Raw genomic sequence first — 23,387 nt, 5'->3', positions numbered from 1 at the left:
TAAAAAAAGATTTTATTTATCTATATGAGAGAGAGAACACAAATAGGGGGTTGAGGGAGAAGTAGGGGGTGAGGGAGAAGCAGGCTCCCCACTGAGCAGGGAGCCAGCCATGGGGGCCTGGATCATGACCTGAGCTGAAGGCAGAAGCTTAGCCAATTGAGCTACCCAAGCACCCTGATGATTGTTCTTTCAAATGTAGACACCAACAAGGCTATAAGGCGCGCGCGCGCATGGGCGCACACACACACATCAAAGAAAAATGACACCACTGAAAAAACAATGTATTTCTAGTAAACACCTTCAAAGAAATGGAGATCTACAAATTTCCTGACAAAGAACGCAAAATAATTGCTTTAAAGTTGCTCAGTGAGCTACAAGAGACCACTTATTTGCTGGCATAAGACACTCCAAAAGAACACTGATAAACAATGAAATCATGAAAATAGTACACAAACAAAACAAGAAGTCTAAAAAAGAGATAGAAATCATAAAAAAGAACCTAACAGAAATTCTGGAGGTGATACAGTGAACGAAATGAAAAATGCAATAAAGAGCTTCAACAGCAGACATGATCAAGCAGAAGAGTCACACATGCATATTGTACAATGTAAAGTTCCTGGTTTTGATATTATAAATATATAAGATATTAAACCAAGTAAAAGGTACAAGGGAACTCTCTGCACTACTTTGTAATTTCCTGTGACTCTGCAATTATTTCAAAATAATCTCAAAGATAATGAACAGGACTAGAATCCAGTAATCCAAAAGGATGTGCTATAATTTTCTACTGAAGCATAAAATTTCTCTCAATAGTCACAATAAATGGTTAATTTTCACAACAAATGTACCAGTAGATCATTAGTTTATGTATATGAATTAGCTTATGGTTTTTATTCCATACTGTTAGGGAGCTATGCAATACAAATATATTCATACAGTGTGTATTTCTGTTTTATGACTTTCATTTTTTATTGCTACTGCTATCAGACTAAGAGGATCTTTATATTTGGGATACTGTTTTCTTATCTACTGTTGATTTTCTTGTTTAGTGACAAGCAAAACCTTAAACTCTCTTATCTTTAAGAACTGGGACTAGGACCCTCAGAGAGTCACTGTTATTAAGATTATGACTAAGCATGAAGGTAGTGGCAAAGGAAGTTACCAGTCCATGTGAGAGTATATTTTTCAGCTTCATAATACAAATAATAAACACGCCCCTTGGCACTTGGCTTTTTGTTTGAGTATCTAACAGTGAGACATTTCATCCTCATATTTTGGTGTTTTCTTTGTGGAAATGGGAAAATTACCTACGCCTTACAGATAGATTGAGCCCTGTGAAAAGTTCTGGCCAATGAGTTCTGGGCAGAAATGGTGTGTGTCATGTTCAGGCTGGACTACTTATTTGCGGACATAAGACACTCCAAGAGCTCTCTGTTCCTATTATAACAAGCGCGGAAAGCATGTGTTAATATGGTGGTGTCTGGAATACTGACCCTATCCATGGAGGACAGCTGCCTAAAATATCACCTGATAAACTTTTGTTGTGCTATGCCAATGCAATTTTGTGTTACTTGTTAGAACAGCATAATCTGGCCTATTGAGATCAGTTATATATCATAAAGCCATATAATTTATCATTCAAACCTGGACATCTTTGAGAGTAAAAGGATACATTATTAATAATTAGAACAGGACAACAGTCATAGACTGGTACTGTCTTGAGCAATGTGGATGTATGGTCACCTTAAACATATAGTAAGTAAAAGCAAAGGTACTGAGAACAACTGACTGCCAGAGATCTCCAAGAATATTCTCCTGTGGCACGTTGGAACATAGTTACAACAACAGATTGTACAAGTTTTAGACCATAAAACAATAGTAAAACTTTTTTCTAGTCAAATTAATTTTGAGTTTGTGGTCAGGATCTGTGGAACTAATAAGAAATTTTTAATAAGAAATTTCTTATTAGAAATAATTTTTTTTAAAAGATTTTATTTATTTATTTGACAGAGATCACAAGTAGGCAGAGAGACAGAGAGAAGAGAGAGAGGGAAGCAGGCTCCCCGCTGAGCAGAGAGCCCGATGCGGACCCTGAGATCATGACCTGAGCCGAAGGCAGAGGCTTTAACCCACTGAGCCACCCAGGCGCCCCTTAGAAATAAATTTCTAATACGAAATGTTTTCAGGTCTCCTATCTCCAGGATTCTGGAGTCTTATTGATGGTCAAATCATTGAGTCTTTGGTGGTCAAGAGCCATCAGTTCATAGTGGTTACTGCCAAAATGCCCACTGTCCCACCTGGTGTGGACCTTTTAGTTCTGGAGGTTCTACTGATTCCATCCTACCTTTGGGGCATGAGAAAAATGTGGTAAAACTGGAAACTCCAACTCTGAAATTCCAGCCTCTCTTTATATACTGTGCATCTACTTTCTCTGCTCTTTCTTCTACTTTCTCATCTCTTTCTTTGCCTCCTGCTTGGGGAACTGCTTGGTAAACAGGTTTTTATTTTGTTCTGCTGTTCCTTAGATCCAGGGTCATCTCTTTCATTCCCCTTCTGGGGAGGGCTAGGAGGGTTATTTTTGTGTAAGCAAGTCTGGTTTCTGCCTTGCCAATAACTTTACCTCTTCAACAAGGCAGAGAATCACACAAGTTGGCTACCTGCTAAAACAGATTAAGAAAAAAGGAAAAATTATAGAACAAAAATATGAACAATTAGTTCAGAGATATATTTCATCTTGCAGTCTTTTAATTAGAAACTGAAGGAAGCTAAGAAAACAGAAGTCCTCCTGACTAAATCTAGCAGTAGCTTACCACCGAGGCCAGAAATCATTGGTAGAATATCATTATGTAATTGCTTTGTAATAATTTTACATTTTAAGAGTTCTCTAAATAAAAAGATTCCTGGAGAGAAATCAAGCTGATTTTATATATGAAGCATCTTGGTATGAATTCCTTTATCATATCATATGATCTTTCCAACATGGTTCTTCTAGCTGAGTGCTGGATTGAATAGGACACACTGTAGAGAAGTAGAGAAAAGGCTGGGCCAGGTATGGATGAGACTATAAAGGGATATCCCCACATAGCCTCAGGCAGCTTGAGGGAAATGTTTCTGAAACTGTGACACACTCTGCTCATGTTACACACTGATTTATAGTCAGTACTGGCAGCAGAAGCAGTGGAAGCAGTGGGATCCAACCATTTGTGCTTTTTGGACTGCCTTTATCACTTAGCCATGACCTTCCAATTGGGCAACACTGAACACTTTTCCAGAATATTTGGTGTCAACCAGACTCTTTAAGTGTCTCCTTGAAAGGACACTGAATTTAAATCACATTCTGATTTACCCAGCATTTATTCAGCATCTAAAAGGAATGGTGTTGATAATTTAGAACAAGGGATGGCTTTAGGATTTTTCATTTAAAAGATTTTGTTCTGTCCTAATAATAGATTTGTTGCCACAACCCCTATTTTTAATATTATTTTTAGCAAACTATTCCATTTAGTGGAATTTTTAAAAATACTCTATTTGAAGACCAATTGATTCCAGCCAATTCCTCATAATTACTGTGTTCAACATTATCAACCTATTTAGAGCAGAAAGAATCTATAAATACTAGTTATCACTTCAGTGCTTGGACTCATTACTGTGGTTCAGTATCTGATCAAGTCAGTCAGGCTTCTGGCCAAGTAATTTATCATCTTCATTTCAGAATTCTAATGCCATAACTTACACACACACACACACACACACACACACACACACACACACAGTAATTTCAAATATACTATGAATCACTAAGGCAAACTCTCAAATGGTTTGACCTAATAACAGCAGCTATGTATGATTTTTTAGCTCTAAGGCACTAGAATCAATTACACATAAATAAAAATGAATATGGCTCCCCACTGCCTGATGCATAAAATCTAATGACTACCAAAATCTACCAAAATCTTTTTTTTTTTTTTAAAGATTTTATTTAGTTATTTGATAAACAGAGATCGCAAGTAGGCAGAAAGGCAGGCAGAGAGAGAGGAAGGGAAGCAGGCTCCCTGCTGAGCAGAGAGCCTGATGTGGGGCTGGATCTCAGGACCCTGAGACCATACCCGAGCCGAAGGCAGAGGCCTAACCCACTGAACCACCCAGGCACCCCCAAAATCTACCAAAATCTTAATCTACTTTTCCGCACTTGGCTCCTATTATCCCCTTTGCACTTTATATTGTAGCTAAATGAGTTTTATCTTCACTATTTGAAAATGCACCATAAATTTTCTATTTCAGTGTTATACTTTTTTTTTTTTTTTTTTTAAGATTTTACTTATTTTTGAGAGAGAGAACGAGCAGGGGGAGGGGTAAGGGAAAGGGAGAAACAGACTTCCCTCCAGCAGGGGCCTGTTGTGGGGGCTCGATCCCAGGACCCTGGGATCATGACCTGAGCTGAAGGCAGACGTTTAATGACTAAGCCACACAGGTACCCCTCAGTGTTACTCTTTATGCTATTTCCTGTCCTAAAAATGACTGCTTTCATCTTTGTAATGCAAAAATTCTACCTAAATTTTAGATCTTGATTCAAATTAGACTTCTGCCATGGAGCACTTCTATGATGCAATAGCATCTTATTTGTACCCTTTTTATTATGTCATGGGCCATTTTCTTATTTTATTTTAGTACAGGTTTATTAGGAAAGCAATTATGTCACATATTGTTATATAGCTTCAGCACCTATTATAGCTTCCCAGAATATGTTTGTTGATTTTTTAACCAGATTCTTCAAAAATTGAAAATTTAAATAAATAACAATTTAAAAATATTTTTTATCTATAGTTTTGATGCATTTAGTTTATAAGCAGAATTTTTAAGGAAGGGAAAGCATCTATATGGTTTATTTATTTATTTTTTGGAAGATTTTAATTATCTGAAAAAGAGAAAACGAGAGCAAGAGAGCACGAGAGAAAGGCGGGTCAGAGGGAGAAGCAGACTCCCCATTGAGTAGGAAGCCTGAAGTGGGACCCATCCTGGGACTCCAGGATCATGACCTGAGCCGAAGGCAGCCACCCAACCAACTGGGCCACCCAGGTGCCGCATCTATGTAGTTTAAAAATCTTAATAGTTTCAAAGTTAAAGTCCCTATTTACTCGACACAATAAATTAGAAATATTTATTTTCCTGAAAGAAAATTCTTTTTGTTGTTAATTCTGTAGTTCCACTTATTAGTAAAATTTCCAATATCCTATTAATGTTAAACCTAGTATAACTGCCAAGTTGGTTAATACTCAATCCATCTGCAAAACATGAGGAGCTCACCAAATGGCTTCTAAGATATTATTCAGTTCTAAAAATTTTTATATTAGTATTCCATAATTTCACCTTGTTTTATGTATAGCTGCGTTAAAATACATACTCAAGACAAGAACGCACGGGACTTTGCTGACATAGTATCTGCTATATCTCAGATGCCCAGCATATCTTACATTCTAAGTACTTACTGAATGAATAAGTTTGTCTTCCCTCCCCCAGAAGTTTATATATTATGGAAATTCCACTCAATACTTTATTTTTTGTGAAGCACTGATCATGAGTAGGACATTGTGCTAGGTCCTGGGCCTCTATTAACCTCACAACCTATCTGGAAAGGTCTGTCAACAAATTGAATATGAACACAGCTATAAAGGAAGTTTAAAACAAGATAATATGGAAAAGGCAATACAAAAGGATAAGAAAGAACAACTAATTTGGCCTATTAGAAACTTTACTAAATAGGGAATGGGAGCAGGCAGTTAAGCTCTACCTTTGGCTCAGGTCATGATCCCAGGGTCCTGGAATAGAGTCCCACATCTGGCTCCCTGCTCAGTGAAGTGCCTGCTTTTCCCTCCCTCTCTGCCTCTCCCTCCTTCTTTTGCTCTCTCTTGCTTGCTTGCTGTCTCAAACGATAAGTAATCTTTAAAAAAAAAAAAAAAAAAAAAGAATGGGAAGTATTAATAGTTTTTAATTTTCTTTGTCTTCTCTCTTTGCTCCCTTCCTCACTGTGTCTCCTCCTTCTTAGCAGAGAAATGTAGTACTTTATTTACAGATTATAAATCTCACAGTACCAAGGAAATGAATATGGTTCCACTATTTTTCTCCAATACCTCAGTAAAAGACTGACCTTACAAATTTGAAAATTATATGCCATTACTCTTTAAGTTTCTAATAGAATTTGTTTATATGCATTTCTCTGGGATAAGCCTTGGTATATTTAAGAAAACAAAAACATAAACTAAAAATGGATCTGAATCCAGATCCAATGAGTTATCTTTCTCTTTTCTTAAATATTAATGATATCTGAAAATTGAATAATCTACTTTTTCTGTTTATTAGTGCTGGATAGCCCTGAGAAAAGAGATAATAAAAACTTGGAAGAAGAACAGGTTAAAAGTTTTCATGGATATAGAGTATCCTAAATGCTATTTGTCAATAAAATAACATCCTCGTTATATCTATTATATTAGTAGCTTAACATATATTTACAATATATAGTTAGCAAATTAGGGCAATCCCTTCCTTAAATTGTTATTCTAGTGAAAAAGAAAACCACATATTCATTCATATTTGAGTTCCAAAACAGCTTGTTTTCAAGAAACAATGTACATTTCATCATAAAGAAATGTTTTAACTTTTTAAGCTATTACAGAGAGAGACAAAATCTGATATGTGCATGGAAGACAAATTCCAGGGCAAGAGAAAAAACAGGCAAAGATAACTATATACTCAATATACAATTATTTCAATTGTTTAAGATGAAGCAATAAAAGTTCTTTTGTCCTATCTAAAAGCAACAAAACACACATTCTTCTCAAGTGAACATGGAACATTTTCTAAGACAGATCATATGTTAGGCCACAAAACAAGACTTAATAAGTATAAGAGAATTGAAATGATATCAAACACTTTTTCTAACCACAATAATATGATCCTAGAAATTAATTACCTAAAGAAAACAGGAAAATTCACAAATAATGTGCAGATTAAAACAACCTGCTACCAAACAACCAATGGGTCAAAGAATAAATAAAAAAATACCTTGAAACAAATGAAAATGGAAATGTAACTTACCAAAATTTATAGAATACAGCAAAAGCAGTTCTAGAAAGGAGTTTATAGAAATAAATGCCTACCTCAAAAAACAAGAAAAGCCTCAAATAAACAACCTAAATGCCCTAATTATCCTGAAGGAACAACAACAACAAAAGAACAAAAGAAGTCCCAAATTAGTAAGAAGTAAGAAAATGATAAAGAGCAAAAATAAATGAATAAAGACTAAACAAATAATAGAAAAGATCAAAGAAACTAAGAGCTGGTTCTCTGTAAAGGAAAACAAAAGTGACAAACCTTTAGCTAAGTTCAGCAAGGAAAAAAGAGAAAGGACTCAAAGAAAATACAATCAGAAATGAAAGAGAAGATGTTACAACTGATAACACAGGTACACAAAGTATCATTAGAGACTATAATAAATAACTATATGCTCACAATCTGAACAACCTAGAAGAAATGGATACATTTCTAGAAACATATACCTAGCTAGAATGAATCATGATGAAATAGAAAATCTGAACAGATCAATTACTAGTAAGGAGATTGTATCAGTAATCAAAAATCTCCCCCAAAACAAAAGCTTTATTGGTGAATTCTACAAAACCTTCAAGAAAGAATACCAAACCTTCTCAAACTCTTCCAGAAAATAGTTGAGGAGGGAACTCTTCCAAACTCATTTTACAAGGCCAGCATTACCCTGATACCAAAACCAGACAAGGATACCACAACAAGAGAAAATTATAGGTCAACATCCCTCATGAACACAGATACAAAATCTTCTATAAAATATTAGCAAATTGAATCCAACAATATATTAGAAGAATCATACACCATGATCAAGTGGGATGTATTCCAGGGATGCAAGGATGGTTAAACATCCAAAAATCAGTCATTGTGATATACCACATTAACAAAATGAAGGATAAAAAAATCACATGATAATCTGAATAGATACAGAAAAAGCATCTGACAAAATTCAATGTCCACTAATGATAAAGACTCTCCACAAAGCAGGTATAAAGGAATGTTACTGAACATTATAAACACCACTTATGACAAGCCCACAAGTAATATCATACTCAATAACGTAAAGTTGAGGGGTGCCTGGGTGGCTCAGTGGGTTAAAGCCTCTGCTTTCGCTCAGGTCGTGACCCCATGGTCCTGGGATTGAGCCCCACGTTAGGCCCTCTGATCAATGGGGAGCCTGCTTCCCTCTCTCTCGCCTGCTTCTCTGTGTACTTGTGATCTTTCTTTGTCGTGAATAAATAAAATGTTAAAAAAAAATGTAAAGTTGAGAGCTCTTCCTCTAAGTTCAGGAACAAAACAGGGATGCTTACTCTTGCTGCTTTACTCAGCACAGTATTGGAAGTCCTAGCCACAGCAATTAGGCAAGAAAGAGAAATAAAAGGCGTTCAAAATGGAAAGGAAGAGGAAAAGCTCTCACTATTTGTAAATGACACATTATTTACAGGAAATTTTAAGAACTCAATAAAAAAATATTAGAATAAATTAGAATAAATTAATTCAGTCAAGTTGCAAGACACAAAGTGTGTAACAACAAATTCTGTTAATGACCTATTCTGATAATGAACCATCAAAAAGGGAAATTAGGAAAAAAATCTGTTTATAATTGCATCAAGAATAAAAAAATACCTAGGAATAAATTTAATCACGGAGGCAAAAGATCTGTATATTGAAAACTATATGGCATTGAAAAAGACACAAATACATGGAAAGATATTCCATAGTCATGGATTCAAAGAATACTGTTAAAATGCCCATATTACCCAAAGCAATATGAATTCAATGCAATCTCTATCAAAATTCCAATAGTATTTTTTCATAGAAATAGAACAAACAATCCTAAAATTTGTGTAGAACCATAAGATCCCAAATAGCCAAGGCAAATTTGGAAAAGAAGAAAACCGGAGGCATTACACTCTCAGACTTCAAACTATATTATAAAGCTATCGTAATTAAAATAGTACAGTATTAGCATAAAAACTGATCGATCAATAGAACAGAATAGAAAGCCAGAAATAATCTTACCCATACATGGTAAACTAATTTATGTCAAAAAAAAAAAAAAAAAAAAGAGAAAGAAAAAAAAAAGAGAAAGAATATACAATGGGGAAAGGATAGTATCTTCAGTAAATGGTGTTGGCAAAATTGGACAGACACACATGAAGATGAAACTGGATCATCATCTCCCATCATACACAAAAATGAACTGAAATGAATTAAAAACTTGAACCTAAGACCTGAAACCATAAAACCGCTAGAAAGAAAAATAGCTGGTAACCTTGTCTTAGCAGTGATAGTTGGAACTGAGATCAAAAGCACAGGCAACAAAAGATAAAATAAACTAGTGGGACTATATCATATTAGAAAGCTTCTGCCAAACAAAGGAAACCATCAGCAAAATGAAAAGGCAACATACTGAATGAAAGATAGTATCTGCAAATTATGTATCTGATAAGCGGCTAATATCCAAAATATATTTAAAAAATTAATACAATACTGGGGGCGCCTGGGTGGCTCAGTGGGTTAAAGCCTCTGCTTTCAGCTCAGGTCATGATTCCAGGGTCCTGGGATTGAGCCCCGCATTGGGCTCTCTGCTCGGCAGGGAGCCTGCTTCCCTTCCTCTCTCTCTGCCTGCTTCTCTGCCTACTTGTGATCTCTGTCAGATAAATAAAATCTTTAAAAAAAATTAATATAATACTGAAAAAACTCTAAACAATCCAATTTAAAAATCGACAGAATATTTGAATAGACATTTTTCCAAAGACATAAAGATAGCCAAAAGATACATGAAAATATGTTCTACATCACGAATTGTCAGGGAAATGCAAATCAAAATCACAATGAGATATCACCTCACACCTGTTAGGTTGGCTATTATAAAAAAGACTAGAAACAGTAAGTATTGGCGAGGTTGTGAAGAAAAGGTAAAGGGAACACTCTGCAGTGTTGATGGGAATGTAATTCGTGAAGCCACTATGGAAAACAGCATGGTGATTCCTAAAAAAATTAAAAATAGAAGTACATAAGATGCAGCAGTTCCACTTCTGGGTATTTATTCAAAGAAAGCGAGAATACTAACTTGAAACGATAAATGCACCCCCATGTTCACTGCAACAATAATTACCATAGCCAAGATATGGAAACTACCTAAGTGTTTACTGATGGGCGAATGGAAAAATTAACAATGCTATATGTATATAATGGAATATTATTCAGCCATAAAAAAGGAAATCTTGCCATTTGTGACAACATGGATGGACCTTACAGTATTACACTATGTGAAATAAGACAGAGAAAGACAAATCCCTGTGAGTTCTTATACGCAGAATCTAAAAAAATATAAATTATAAATTAAAACAAGCTAAGAGATGTAGAGAATATATTGGTGATGGTGGAGGGCAAGAGAAATGGGTGACTCGTTTTTTAGTTTAAATAAATTGAAAAAAAAGGTACTTAGGTTATTACTTCCATATAATTATTTCATTTTAGGAAAGCAGTTTTATTTTCAGTATTTTAATGTTTAGTGAATCTGAGATGCTAAAAGCAACTTTTCTGCTTTTCAGTATTTTGCTTTGAATATTTTTGGTGGAGGGAGGTGGTTGGACACGACAAAACATGTGTATTTACATTTTTGTTTGGTCTCATAAGAGTTGTATTCTTTGATGTTCCAGGTTCGTTCGTTCGTTCTTTCTTCTTTCCTCTTTTTTTTAAAAGATTCTCATTATAAGTTTATATAAGCTTTATCACAGCTTTTTTAAAAACACATTTAGAAGTTTCAGAAAATATAGAATAGTTTGGAAGGACTGGGAAAACATTGGGGTATACTGATCAATTTGGCATTTTGGTTAGTTACTTCCAGAGGGGAAAGTAAAGAAAATAAACAGTTACTAAATATTAAGCCACTAAAGGAGCAGAAGTGCACAATTCTGGGCAACTTTCTAGTATGGAAAGGATCTCTTGGGTTGTCTTTTCAGTCACATTCACAATCACAAATACCATCTTTACATGTGAACAATAACAGCAACAAAATATCCTATTGTGCTTGAAGGTCCTAAGAAAAGCTCATAAAGGAAAAACTGCTGGGGTGGATCCTTGAGCAAAGAGTAAATTTGTCTTAGGAGGGGACAATACAGATATTGGAAATACCAAGAATGGAGTATTTTCACCAAAAGAAGCCTATTTTTCAACCCAATTTTGTATCTAAGAATTGTATTTTAGAAAAAAAAAATGTACCGAGAATGTACATTTTGTGCTTAGAACTAATGGTTTTCAAATTTTAGCATTTATCAAAATTGCCCTGAAGATTTGTTAAATTGGGGTAGGGCCCATGAATTTGCACCTCTAGTAAGTTTCCTTATGATTTTATGCCTCTGATCCCAGAACACATTTTGAGAACCACTGGTTTAAACAAAGTCTTTTTCACTTTTCTCTAGACAATAGCTACTTTAATGCTGTCATAGAGTTCTTGATCCTTAAATATGACTACAATGTTGCTCACTATGTGAAGTAATCATAAGTGGAATTCCACAAAAGTGGAATACAGTATCAGGGAGAGATCTTGTAATTAAAGTAAAATGTGTAAGTGGCAATAGACAAAAGGTGGAAGCTAGAAGATTCCCTTTCATCTGTCAGCTCGAAGACTTTTGTATTTCCTCAATTTGTAAACTACATAGATATTACTTTTCTGGAATGTAGGGTCTTAAGCTTCCTCCTCCATTTTCAAATTCTAGTTCTACTTTAGAAAACATTATCCTCTTCCCACAAACTACATTTACGTTTCTTAAAATCAGTAAGGGAATGTTACTATGTTTTGTTTCTCAAACAGAAAAAAAAGAAGCACTGTGAAACTAAATCTCTTTAGAGAGCAAGTATTTGTTTTTATTGTTTTTTTGGGGGGCAGGAGGTGATGGACTTCTAACTGTACTGAAAATAGTACAAGGAAATAAAATTGTAGAACAAAACAGTTCCATATTTAGTAGGATTTAGTTCTGGGTTTTCCCCAGACACTGCAGGTCAAATGAAAGGTATAAGGAAATTTTTTCAGGCCTCAGAGGCCAGACTTGGCACTCTAAACCAAAACCAAGGCCTATTATGCAACACAGGTATTTGCAAATAACTAGATGATTGGTTCATATGGGCAACACAGGGAGACTTCATATTCTGAGGCTTAAGAAACATGCAGCAACTCTGCCATGCCTGTGAGAAAGAAATGTGAAGTCCTACGATGTTGATAGTAGTTTGTATGCTGAGTTTGATTTAGTAAGCATCTGTTGAATGTCTTACGAATTCAAATAACAAAGCATTCCTGACAATACAAGGCTCCTGCCTACCCAGTACTCTGTATTCACAAGGATCTGCTTTGCATTTTTTCGCTTTACATTAAAATTGAAACAACGTGGTATGGAGAATTAAGTTACTATACCAAGTGTTAACTTTTCTGTGGCAAGGACCAGACTTGCTGCAACAGTAGACCAAGACCTCCAGAATAATTGTTTTTGGATTATCTAAATTAATTCCAGGCTAAATAAATCTCTAAGTAATTCTACATGAAGAAATAACTTAAAATTTACCCGTTGAACAAATGCAGAGTACCAACACTGAGACAGATTTTGTACGAGGCTTTCCAGCAATAGTGAACATGCTGGGCATGTGCCCAGACTTTGTGGATTATTTATTAGTAGTAAGACACACACTCACCAGAAGTAAATTACATATGAAAAGTGCTAAATAGAGAATAATCAGAAATGGTTTTAATGGTGGAGATGGGGTGACATAAGCAGATGTGTGTATCACAGGAAGTTATAATGATGGCTTACTGCTGTTCAACTACTTGCCCACAAGAATAGCGCTTACTCCTGTTTATTAACAAAGTACTTACTAATAGTCTTATTAAAAATAACCTGTGATCAACTTAAATGTAGTAGAAGAAGAAGAGAAAAAAGGTCTGGAACTCTGAAGAATTCCTGTAACAGAATGGAGAAAAATAAATATGTGAAGGAGAAAAAATGGGGGAAAGGCCATAGCAGTTGTTTAAAGATTTTAACTATTTTCCTAACTTAATCATTCCTACTTAATTTACTTGTGGTAAGGTATTTTCATGTGCTAAAATTCCTGCTTGGAGTAGCAGAAAGCTAATCCTGTTAAAACTGTTATATGATCCCACCACAGTTAAGAGGAGAGCCCTGGAACCATGCCAAGAGCCAAAAAATCTGTGACCAAAGGGCTCTCTCTCATCCAGAAGGCAAGTGAATAGAGGTTTTGCAGTTAGGAGCAAAATGTCCACTGTATTTGAATTCATATTAAATAAAACAAAGTTCATTAAAATAACACAAGGTTGTTGGATTGCTGGCAGACCACTTTAACAGTAACTTTTCTCTTGTTTGAAAAATTCTTACTTCCCAATGTCACCTTTGACCTTGACTGCATGGTCTTCTTTTATTAATATATTATTTAATCACTTTTGCACACAATCAGCTACGGTGGGAAATAGCAACCTGGGCATCAAAAACGTTTTAATTCTAATTACCGTTGGTTACCTTTAAAGATAGGTAGCCTACAACCACTAATACGTCTGAAAATCAAAACCGAATAGAATTCGAACAATGCAAACCTACTAGTGGGTTGGAATGGCACAGACACTCAAAGATGTGAGTTAAGCAAGCAGAACACCGGCACAAAAATTACCGTACTTGGAAGATATACTGCATTTTAGGCATACTAAACCCCACTGAGAAATCGAACTAGCTTGTTTACTGTCTAGGTTCACGGGGCAACATTTTCTCAGCTCTCCAGACCTTGCTCTCCTTTCCCTTTCTCAATTTGCTAATCCTCCTCAAAACCCTTTCTTTCTAGTAATGGGGTGTGGGAGGTTTAGGCAAGCCACGAGAAACTTGCTTGGCATACATTTTCACCGGTTCTAGGTACTCAGTTTGTTGAGTATTGAACGCGTGTTAGTTATGGGAACAGGATCAACTCCCAAGCCAGGCCGAGAACACCGGCCAACGCGAGGGCCAGACAGCGAAAGCGCTAACCCCGGGAGGTGGGAAACTTCGAGATGCTAAACGGACACTTTACAGTGGCACAATCTTGTGAAAAATCGTTGGCTTTTCAGATAAATCGGTGAGCACTTTCCACAAGTCTCTGTATAGTTACCCCGCGGGGAAGCACCCTCGAAGATGCTCCGACACCTAGATGCCCTGGTCCGAATCATAGCGAAATAGAACAGCCACCTCATAGCGAGTCCTCCAACCTCAGCACTCCGCCACGGGTGACCGCCTCTCAGCAGCTCTTCTGTCCCCGAGCGTTAAGGACGCGGGGAAGGGGGCGGGGAGGTTGAGGCCTTGTTCTCGCGCGATCTCTCCCAACAGGGTCGGTCCCCAGGTCTCCTCAAGACCTCGCGTTGTTTGGGAATGGGGGCGGAGCGATCCCTGTGGGGGCGGAGCCGGATGGGGGCGTCCCCCTAGCCTTGTTGACTTCGGCGTCCTCCCAGAGCGGTGCTTGCGGCCGGTGTTCTCTGCGCATGCACAGGCTCCAGACAACTCCCGAGGCCGCGACTGTCGGGCTTCCCCAGTCGGGGATTCGGGCCCCGCCCCTCCTCCTGGCTGCAGCGGCGGCGTTGTTGTGGCGGTGGGGGAGGCGGGCTGCTGTGGAGCCCGCCGAGTCTAGTTCCTGACCCTGTGCGTCGCAGCGGCGGGCCAGACAGACAGCCTCGCCGCAGGTAACGCTGATGCCTGTGGCCTCGGGGTCGTGCGGGTCGGCGTATCCCGCGTGCTGGGGTCAGGCGAGGCGGGGGTGGTCGGGGAGTTCGGGAGCTGGGGAGTCGGGAGAAGCTGAGGGTTTCCAAGGGGGCTTCCAAGGGAGGTTAGGGGTTGGGCTCGGCAGGGTCGAAGGGGCTGGGAGTCCCGGGTGGTCGAGGGAGTCTGCAGGGGTCGAAGGGTTTGGGAGGTCGGGGCGGACGGTCCTAGGTCTTTGACCTGGGATCGGGAACCGGGACTCCCAGACGCTGCGGTCCGAAGACACCCACGGGCCCCCTCGGGCCTTTTCAGTTCCACCCCGTGACTTTCTGTTGTTGTTTTGATTTTGAAGGAAGAGAATCCAGCCTACGTAGGCTTGGGGAAGCCTTGGGGGTTGAGGCTGGGAAGGGATTTTCGAGGCTAGAGCAGGCGCTAACATTTTCTTACTTTCTGTTTTTTTGTTTGAGCGTTTACTACTGTTTAAGTGTGGTACCCGTCCTTAGGGTATTTCAAACATTGGCGTAGAGAGGACCCAAGAGTGGAACCAGGGGGAGTAATTTTGCAAATCCAAGATTTTTCATTTTTAACTTCCATGTCTGTGTTTTTGTATGTCTTCTTTTTTTAAAACTGAGAAATCATAATTATGTTTTTAAAATTACACAGAAGAATTTGGGTACGGAGGAGAAAGTATAGTCCTACCAATGGTTATTTTTTTTTCCCGGTTATTTTTTTAATTATAAAAGTACTACGTGCTCTTTAAGAAAAAAATTAAGCAGCTAAACAATGAAGACGTCTGCTCCCCACGCCCCCCCCCCATTTTTCCTCTTTTAATTACCCAAGGTAACCAGTCTTCAAGTGTGGTATTTATTAGCCATTCAGGATTTTTCTGTTCGTGTAAGTATGTTTTAAAAAACAAAATTGGGATCATATATAGTATATACTTCTTATGGCCAAGGGATACTCAGAGATACTCTTCGATTTTATTACATACCTCATTCTTTTTAAAAGCTACCACATAAGCTGTGTGTGTGTGTGTGTGTGTGTGTGTGTGTGTGTGTTTTACTGCTGAACATTGTTTCCAGTTTTTCTGTAATCTTTTATTACATAAGCTTTTAAAAAGGGCTACAAGTTATTATTTTGAAACATAATGTGGCAAAACTTTCAGGTTGTCTAAGGCCAGATGGGGATACATATGTATTAGGCAAGTTAAGAATTACGTTTACACGGAGTTTATGGTAGTTTACGAGGTTTGGATCATTTCATAAAGCAGGTTACTAAAATAGTTCATTTTTTGTTTTTGGTAAGTGCATTTTCCAAGGTAATTTTGAATTCTGTGTGGTCAGTTGAAAACAAATTCAGTTTTCTTAAACAACCTACTCATGTCTGAAGATAGAAAACCAGCAGCCTAGAAGTTTGTATTTTAGGTTAAAAAAAACAAAACCTCAAAATAGCCAGGAACTAAATATTTTGATAGTAGACCATAGGGAGTAAGCTGTAAGCGAAAGGATGATATTACATTGCTTACTATTAAATAAGACAGAAAGCTAGGAAATCCCTATTACATTTTGTATTTTTGTGTGCAGAAGAGCTGGAGGTTTTGTTCATCTAATCAGTGGCATGTATTTATTAAAAATGTATTGTGTGCGTCTTCTTGCCAACTTCCAGGGAAAACATAGAACTGAGTAAGATAATCACAAAGAAGTCTGGTTCTAAGCATAAATATGTAGCCTGAAATCTTTGGGCCAGTTGTGTAATTATTTGGGAAGCTGTGTTTAAAAGGAACCACAGTGTTGGTGGCATTTAAGTTATAGTTGCTGGTAATAATACTTTTCTTATTTATCTCTAACAACATAGGTGACATTCTCCCCAATCTAAGGATTAATAAACAGAGGCTCTGAGAGCTTAATTCAATTGCTCAAGATCTCATCATCTTTTTAGGGGTAGTTACTGCATTTGAGTCAGGCTTAAGCCAAGAACGTGTGTTTTCTTCTCTGCCAGGCTGCCTTTCGTTAATGAAAACTACCTTATAAAATTGTGATCTTAGAGGTTTTTTTTTTTTTTTTTTTTTTTTGCCTTGGAGATGTTCCTTGCAAAATAGAGACCTGAATATAATCATGTATTGATGTATTGAAAAATAGCCTAAAGGATAAATAGTATGAAACTATGGTATTGTTTTAGATGAGGTTTCTGTGCTGTGTTATTAAAATATTCCTTGAGCTGGTGCCATTGACCAAGAAGAAGGGGCATTGTGTTAGTCACTCTATTTGATGCCAGGGTAAATTTGGATATTATAGTAAATTGTAGCTCTTACAGGCATTTTTATTCCTTACAAACTTGGGTGGGTAATCTCATTTCATTTAACATTTTTATGAACCCAGTTGCACTTTAGTAAGCTAATGTAATAAAATTAAAGTGTGCTTATTTCATTTTAGTATTTTGTAGTCTCTTAAAAATACATCATGACAGTTTAATGAAGTATAGCTCCTAATATTATGGTGTATTAATCTGTTCTGGGTTCCCAGCATATATGACAGCTATATATTTTATTTTTATTGTTATTATTATTTTTAAAGATTTTATTTGAGAGTGAGAGTGAGTGTCAGAGAGAGAGCATGAGAGGGTAGAGGGTCAGAGGGAGAGAAGCAGACTCCCTGCTGATCAGGGAGCCTGATTCAGGACTTGATCCCAGGACTCCAGGATCATGAGTCGCTTAACCAACTGAGCCACCCAGGCGCCCCTCTAGTTGGGTTTTAAAAACTAGATGTTTAAAACAGCTACTGTGGACTTGCATAGAGGACTGTTGCTTTCTGATGGTTCTGTTTCTAGGTAGAAACTGTTAAGATATAAGGGAAGCCAAAATAGACAGGAGAAAACCTGAGAATTGGCTGTCTTAAGAAGAGGGTGGGGAGTTTCCTCAAATAGTGGTAGTCAAGAGAGTCAAATGTGTGGATGGATGTCAAGGAAGATGAGGACTTAAAAGTTAATACTTTGAGCTTTGAGATACTGGAAAAATATCTAATTATAATTATACTGCGTTAGCTGTGTCCTGCTTGGGGTTGAGTCAGAATAATTAACACTTTTCAGTAACTTGCAGGCTCTTAAAATCCTATGATAATCACATAATCATAAGTCTGTTTATAATCTAAGTTATTATGAGCATCTAAAGAGTTATGGAATATGAAGTGCTGTCAAGGCTTTGTCTTCTCTGTAGTTTGTACAGGCCGGCACCTCAGACTTACACCTTGTGGCTTTGTTCATTTTCTCCTCTCACTTATACAAGTATTACTTTAGACTGAGTCCTCACTTCTTTTTAGAATTGTATTTTCTCCTTTCTAGTCCTTGCACACCCATGGTTTCCACTGTTCATTCCCTTCCCTGCCAAAGCTCCAGTTCTGCATCGCCAGCCTCATTGTCTTTCCTAAGCTTCAGACTTGCCTTTTGATGTTCTCCATATAAACTCTTCAAGTAACTGGCATTTTGTAGTCTTGAATCTGTAGATTCAGAATTAAACACTCTCCTTTGCAATTTAATTCCTCCCTCATTTTCCTGTTTATATTAATGATCTTAACATTTTCTTAATCATCTATACTTAAAATCAAAGGTTGCCTTCGATTCATCACTGTCCCCCTTTCTCAGAAATTCTTTGTCATTTTATTGCATTATGGTTCAGGAATCACGTTCTCCTGCTGCTTTTTCATTTTCCCAGCAAGAGATTACTTATAATACCCCTGCCTCAACTACCATTAATAAGACATCCCTAATCTCTGGGTTTTGCCATTCATCATGCATGCTGCTATTAAATTATTTGTCCTAAAGACAGCCCTGATCATATTTTTCTCTGCCTGATAGAAGCAAACAGAACAAAAAACACTTATTGAATATTTCTTATGTCAGCCTTTGTGTTGAATGCCTTATTCTGATTTGGTCCTCAAAATAGTTCTATATTGTAGACACTACTTTGTCACTCTATAGATGAAGAAATTGAGACTTCATAGGCTTGCAGGGTTGCTAGTAGGTAGAAGAGCTGGAATTTGAATCCTAAGCATGTCTTCCAAGTCTGTGTTCTTGACCACCATGGTTCTGTGGAGTGTCTCCTGATCAACTCTAGAATGAAATCCTTGTTCCTCAGTTTGCTTTTTAAAACTCCATTATTCGGCCTCCGTGCTCTTTCTCAAATTTAATTTTTGTTTAATCAGACTTACGTTTACATTCCTTCTGGAACAGAAGTATTTGTATTTTGTAGTCTGGAACAGAAGGAATGTAAACTTTTGGTTTCTTACACATCTCCACTTGGAATTTTTTCCCTTTCCTATTTCTGCCTTCTGAAGTCTTTCAAATAAAAGGCTAGCTCATACACAGACTTTCCCTAGAGCCCCTTTTCTGTTTTCATAGGTAGTAAGGTCTACTCTTATTTGTGCAGTTGCTTTACCTTTTGATGATGACTTTCTATTCTGAATTAATTTTTGAGTGCCCTAACAGTAATTGAATTATAAAATGCCTGAAAGCAGAAACCATTTCTTACTGTTGTATCGCCCAATGGATGCTCAGGAAATATATGTGAATGAATATGAAAGTGATCATGGAATTTAAGTAGTATTTGATTTTAGTTGCTAGATGACATATATATAGTTAACTGAAGTTTTTAATTGTGTATGCAACAAAACCAGATTGTCTTGTTTTAGGCTATCAAATGAGTTCTTTATTTTCAAAAAGATCACTAGGTAATTATGATAAATTGTTTATTTTAAAAGATGCTGTTTTATTTTTCTGTATGCACATGTCTGTGTTACTCATTCTTAAAATTAATGGTTTTATATTTGAATTCTTTCCCATGTTGTTGAATTCTGCAGTGTTAACCATAATTCTTTGGCCTCAGTTTTTTAAATGCTTATATGGATATGAAAGGTAGAATAAAACTTTCCCTATACTGCAGTGTCATTTTCTGCCTTTTGGTGACATCAAGAATCTCCAACTATATGATAGCTGAAATGCCCTCACACAAATTACACATAAATCCTTGCTTTTTCTAAAGAGTTCATGTGAAATTTCAGACATATTTGAATCCATCAAGGTTAATGGTTACCATGCAAAGTTTACAATTTTATATTTCTCTTATATCCTTGCATCCTATATTGTGGTACAGTTTAGCAACTTAGTAAGTAATTATTGCTTTGTTAAATAAAAATAACTTTTGCTGCTAGAAATTAATAAGGTAGGATATTTTGGTGATGGTGTTGGGGCAGACATTTGGGGTTTCCTTTGGAGTACTAAAATGCTTGATTATAAAGGAATGAGGTTGATTCTTAAGGTTATTTGTCAGTTTATCCGCTCTCAACTTTGAAGAATTAACAGCAGATACTTCGAATAGAAGAGAAGATACTTTGAAGATAAGAGTTTGAAGCAAGTTTAAAATAATTGATTTTAAAATTAAGTAATATGATTACATGGTCCAAATTTTAAACATACAAAAGGTTTTATAAACTGGAAATGTCTCCTCCCTCAGTGTCCTTCTTTCCTCACTGGGAGGTAGCCATTCATTCATCTTTGGAATGATGTAAAAGAAACATTAATTTATTGTATGCAAGTATATATGAATAAATACTCTTTTTCTTTCTGCTTCCATAGAAATGAGGTCACTGCACAGTTTTTCACTTGGATTTTTCACTTGATTTATCACTAATATTCCTTGTTAGTAGATGAAACATTTCATTCTTAAAAAAATTTTTTTTTTGTCCTCAAAGTATTTGCTGTATATAGCTTACATATATAGATTATATATATACTAATTTAAGCATATTTTCTGTTGGTGGGCATTTAGATGGCTTTCAGATCTTTACTGTTACATCCATTGAAGCAACACTTTGAAGGAAGAGAAATAAAAACTAGCAGTTCTTTCCTTGTGGGGAAGATAAAGCTTGAAAGCTAAAATGGATGTTTCATGGTGGGGAATAAAATGGATATCTTTTCTGGCCTGGATGATTAATAGCTAAGTGAATGGAGAAAAGGCAGAAATGGAGAAACATTAAAAAATGCTTGCTGGAAATCAGAGTTGATGGTTGAATTGGAAGACTAGGGATGGCAGTGCTGATGGGTAGCTCCTGTGACCAGTTGTCTGCTCTGGACAAAGGTCAGCCCTGGATGTGTTTAGTAGAAGTTTGGTGCTGAGAAGTAATCCTTGATATCTGGAAACTGGTCTCTGAGACTGTGGCCTATAATAATATATTTAATAAAGCTGTTCAGGGGATGAACTAAATTCCTTCTATCATCTAGAAGGAAATATCATGGCCTACAATGCAATATACTTTATGTGGTCATTATTTTTTTATTGTATTATTATTGTATGTCAAAGATAAGATTTGAATTACTAAAATGCATGAAATTAAAAGAAAGCTTCCTTCCTCAGCAAGTCTCCCCCTCTACATCTGTCCATTATAGATTGTTTGGGTAATGTTTTTTTAATAGTGTAGTGTGAGTCCTTTCAGACTTTTACGTATAAACAGAAATAACATATTCATTCAAGAATGTCATTTGGAATCCTCTTGGAGTGGTGGGAATGTTGGAAGTCAGAACTGAATGGAATAACAAGCGAATAAGGTGATGGTGGAATACAGCGTAAATAGTGAATGCCCTTTGATTCTCTCAGACCAGGGGTGCTATAAATACAGAGTATTGTGTGAAGTGTAGCAGCTACTGAGGTTCCACAGCTGCTCTATCAGGTTACTCCTGATAAGTCATTTAAGGTTGTGCAACCTGTGGCTTTTTTTTTTTTTTTCTTAAGTAGTACTATATGGCTTACTGAATAGTCAAGTGTTTTCTTTGTCATTTTTCAGTCATTCTCTCCTAATTATGTAATTTGAGTATTTTTCTAATTAGCATTTAAAAATTAGTGTTTAGATGTTTGCTAGATATGTCATTTCCTTTTATGATGGTACAGTATATACTTTATTTTTTTTAAAGATTTTATTTATTTATTTGCAAGAGATCACAAGTAGGCAGGGGGTGGGGGGTGGCGTGCGGGGAGGCAGGCTCCCGGCTGAGCAGAGAGCCCTGATGCCGGGCTCCATCCCAGGACCCTGCGATCATGACCTGAGTCGAAGGCAGAGGCCTTAATCTACTGAGCCATCCAGGCACCCCAATACTGTATATACTTTAGATGGTACTTAAGGTAGTTTGGATTTTTTTTGAACAGTGGTTCTTTGCACCTGTGATTCTGTGCACTTAACATGCATGTTATAGTCACTGTAGACATAGTATATAAAAAGGTTATTTGTTTTTGCTTTTCTTCCTTTAAACAATAACCGTAGCAATTCACTATAGAAAACTAGAAAATATGGTTTAAAAAGCACAGGATTGTCAGGAGTGTTACCACCCAGGGATGGTATATCTTGTAGTTAATTCTGAGAGACTTTGTGTCTTGCTTCCCTCTATATCCATTAGTACCCTCTTTTGTGTAGAGCATTATTAAAATCAAGTACTGTTCCTAAATGTCTTAATATGGCTAGTTTGTCTTTCCATTCATTTTTAGTGACAGACTGAAAATATTTACCTGTAGGGCAGTCTGTTTTTAAAAGGATGCTGCTGCTCCATCTTGAGGCCAATCTAGAATCCTGCTGCATTAAAGTTTGATAATTTTGAATCTGCTACAAATCTTGGTGGGTACCAACAGCTAAGGAAAGGTGTGGACTATCATGTACAGGGTCTTGCTTATGCTGAACTGAATTTTTGTAAGTACACAGAATGAATCCACATAATTACTTTCCACATTTCTAAAAGTAAGATCAAGACTTAAGCAGTACTCACCCCGAAGTGGTTTTTAAGCTTCAGGTTTAATTTAGGCACAATTTTCCCAGTGGTGTAAAGTATTAGAAATACTACATGTTTTTTGTAATACTGTATTCAAGGGTTATTAAGACTGGACATATATTTTCTAAGAGAAATGATTATACATGGCTTAATAATAACCAGACAAAAAAGCTGATGGTTTTGTTACAGTGTTCCCAGTTGGTATTTCAAATTTAATTTCAGGGTCTTTGTAAGGTTTCTTACAGTTAGTCTATGGTGTAGTTATTATTGATTCAGTTAGAGGACTTCGTCCTGTCTTAAGAATGTGACCACACATCATATATAAGAGAAAATGAATTCCAAGTTCTTTCAAGGGATGAGAGCATATCTCTCTGCACTTATTATCCTTGTGATCTCTCATTTCCTTTCCTGTATCTGGGGCGGAGGCGGGGAGGATAGGAGAGGTGAGGATGGACTTGGGTTGCACATTACATGTTTAAGTTGGTTTTGTTTGATTCCCTGCTCTGCTGGAGATAGAGGACAAATACAATTTGGGTAGTGAAGTAAACAAGTAACGCCTCTTCCCCTGCAAAGATGCTCATGTTTTAATTCTTGGAATCTGTGACTATGTTACCTAATCAGGTAAAGGGGAATTATTAAGGATGCTGATCCCCTGACTTTAAATTAGGAAGACTATTGCGGATTTTTGTGATAGGCCTGGTGTAATCACAGGGTTCCTTAAAAGTGGAAGAAAGACAGTGGGGAGGACTCAGTCTG

The 23,387-nt window shown here is 36.8% G+C and overlaps 1 protein-coding gene across 2 annotated transcripts in view; it reads left to right on the top strand.

The window, feature by feature from the left end:
- Window positions 1-14,633: 14,633 nt before the first annotated feature.
- The window catches only part of PCMTD1 (protein-L-isoaspartate (D-aspartate) O-methyltransferase domain containing 1), a 61,934-nt gene continuing 53,180 nt past the window's right edge, over window positions 14,634-23,387 (top strand). The window contains exon 1 of one of the 2 annotated variants that reach the window (XM_032841177.1): window positions 14,634-14,812. The gene's annotated coding sequence lies outside the window, so the exon portion shown is untranslated. The remainder of the gene's footprint in view (window positions 14,813-23,387) is intronic. The other variant, XM_032841178.1, reaches the window with a different exon arrangement.

This window comes from Lontra canadensis, unplaced genomic scaffold (genome assembly GCF_010015895.1).
Source record: "Lontra canadensis isolate GAN:19392208 unplaced genomic scaffold, GSC_riverotter_1.0 scaffold121, whole genome shotgun sequence".
NCBI lineage: Eukaryota > Metazoa > Chordata > Mammalia > Carnivora > Mustelidae > Lontra > Lontra canadensis.
The sequence above is the reverse complement of the archived record's forward strand: the minus strand, read 5'-3'. Positions and strand labels throughout refer to the sequence as shown.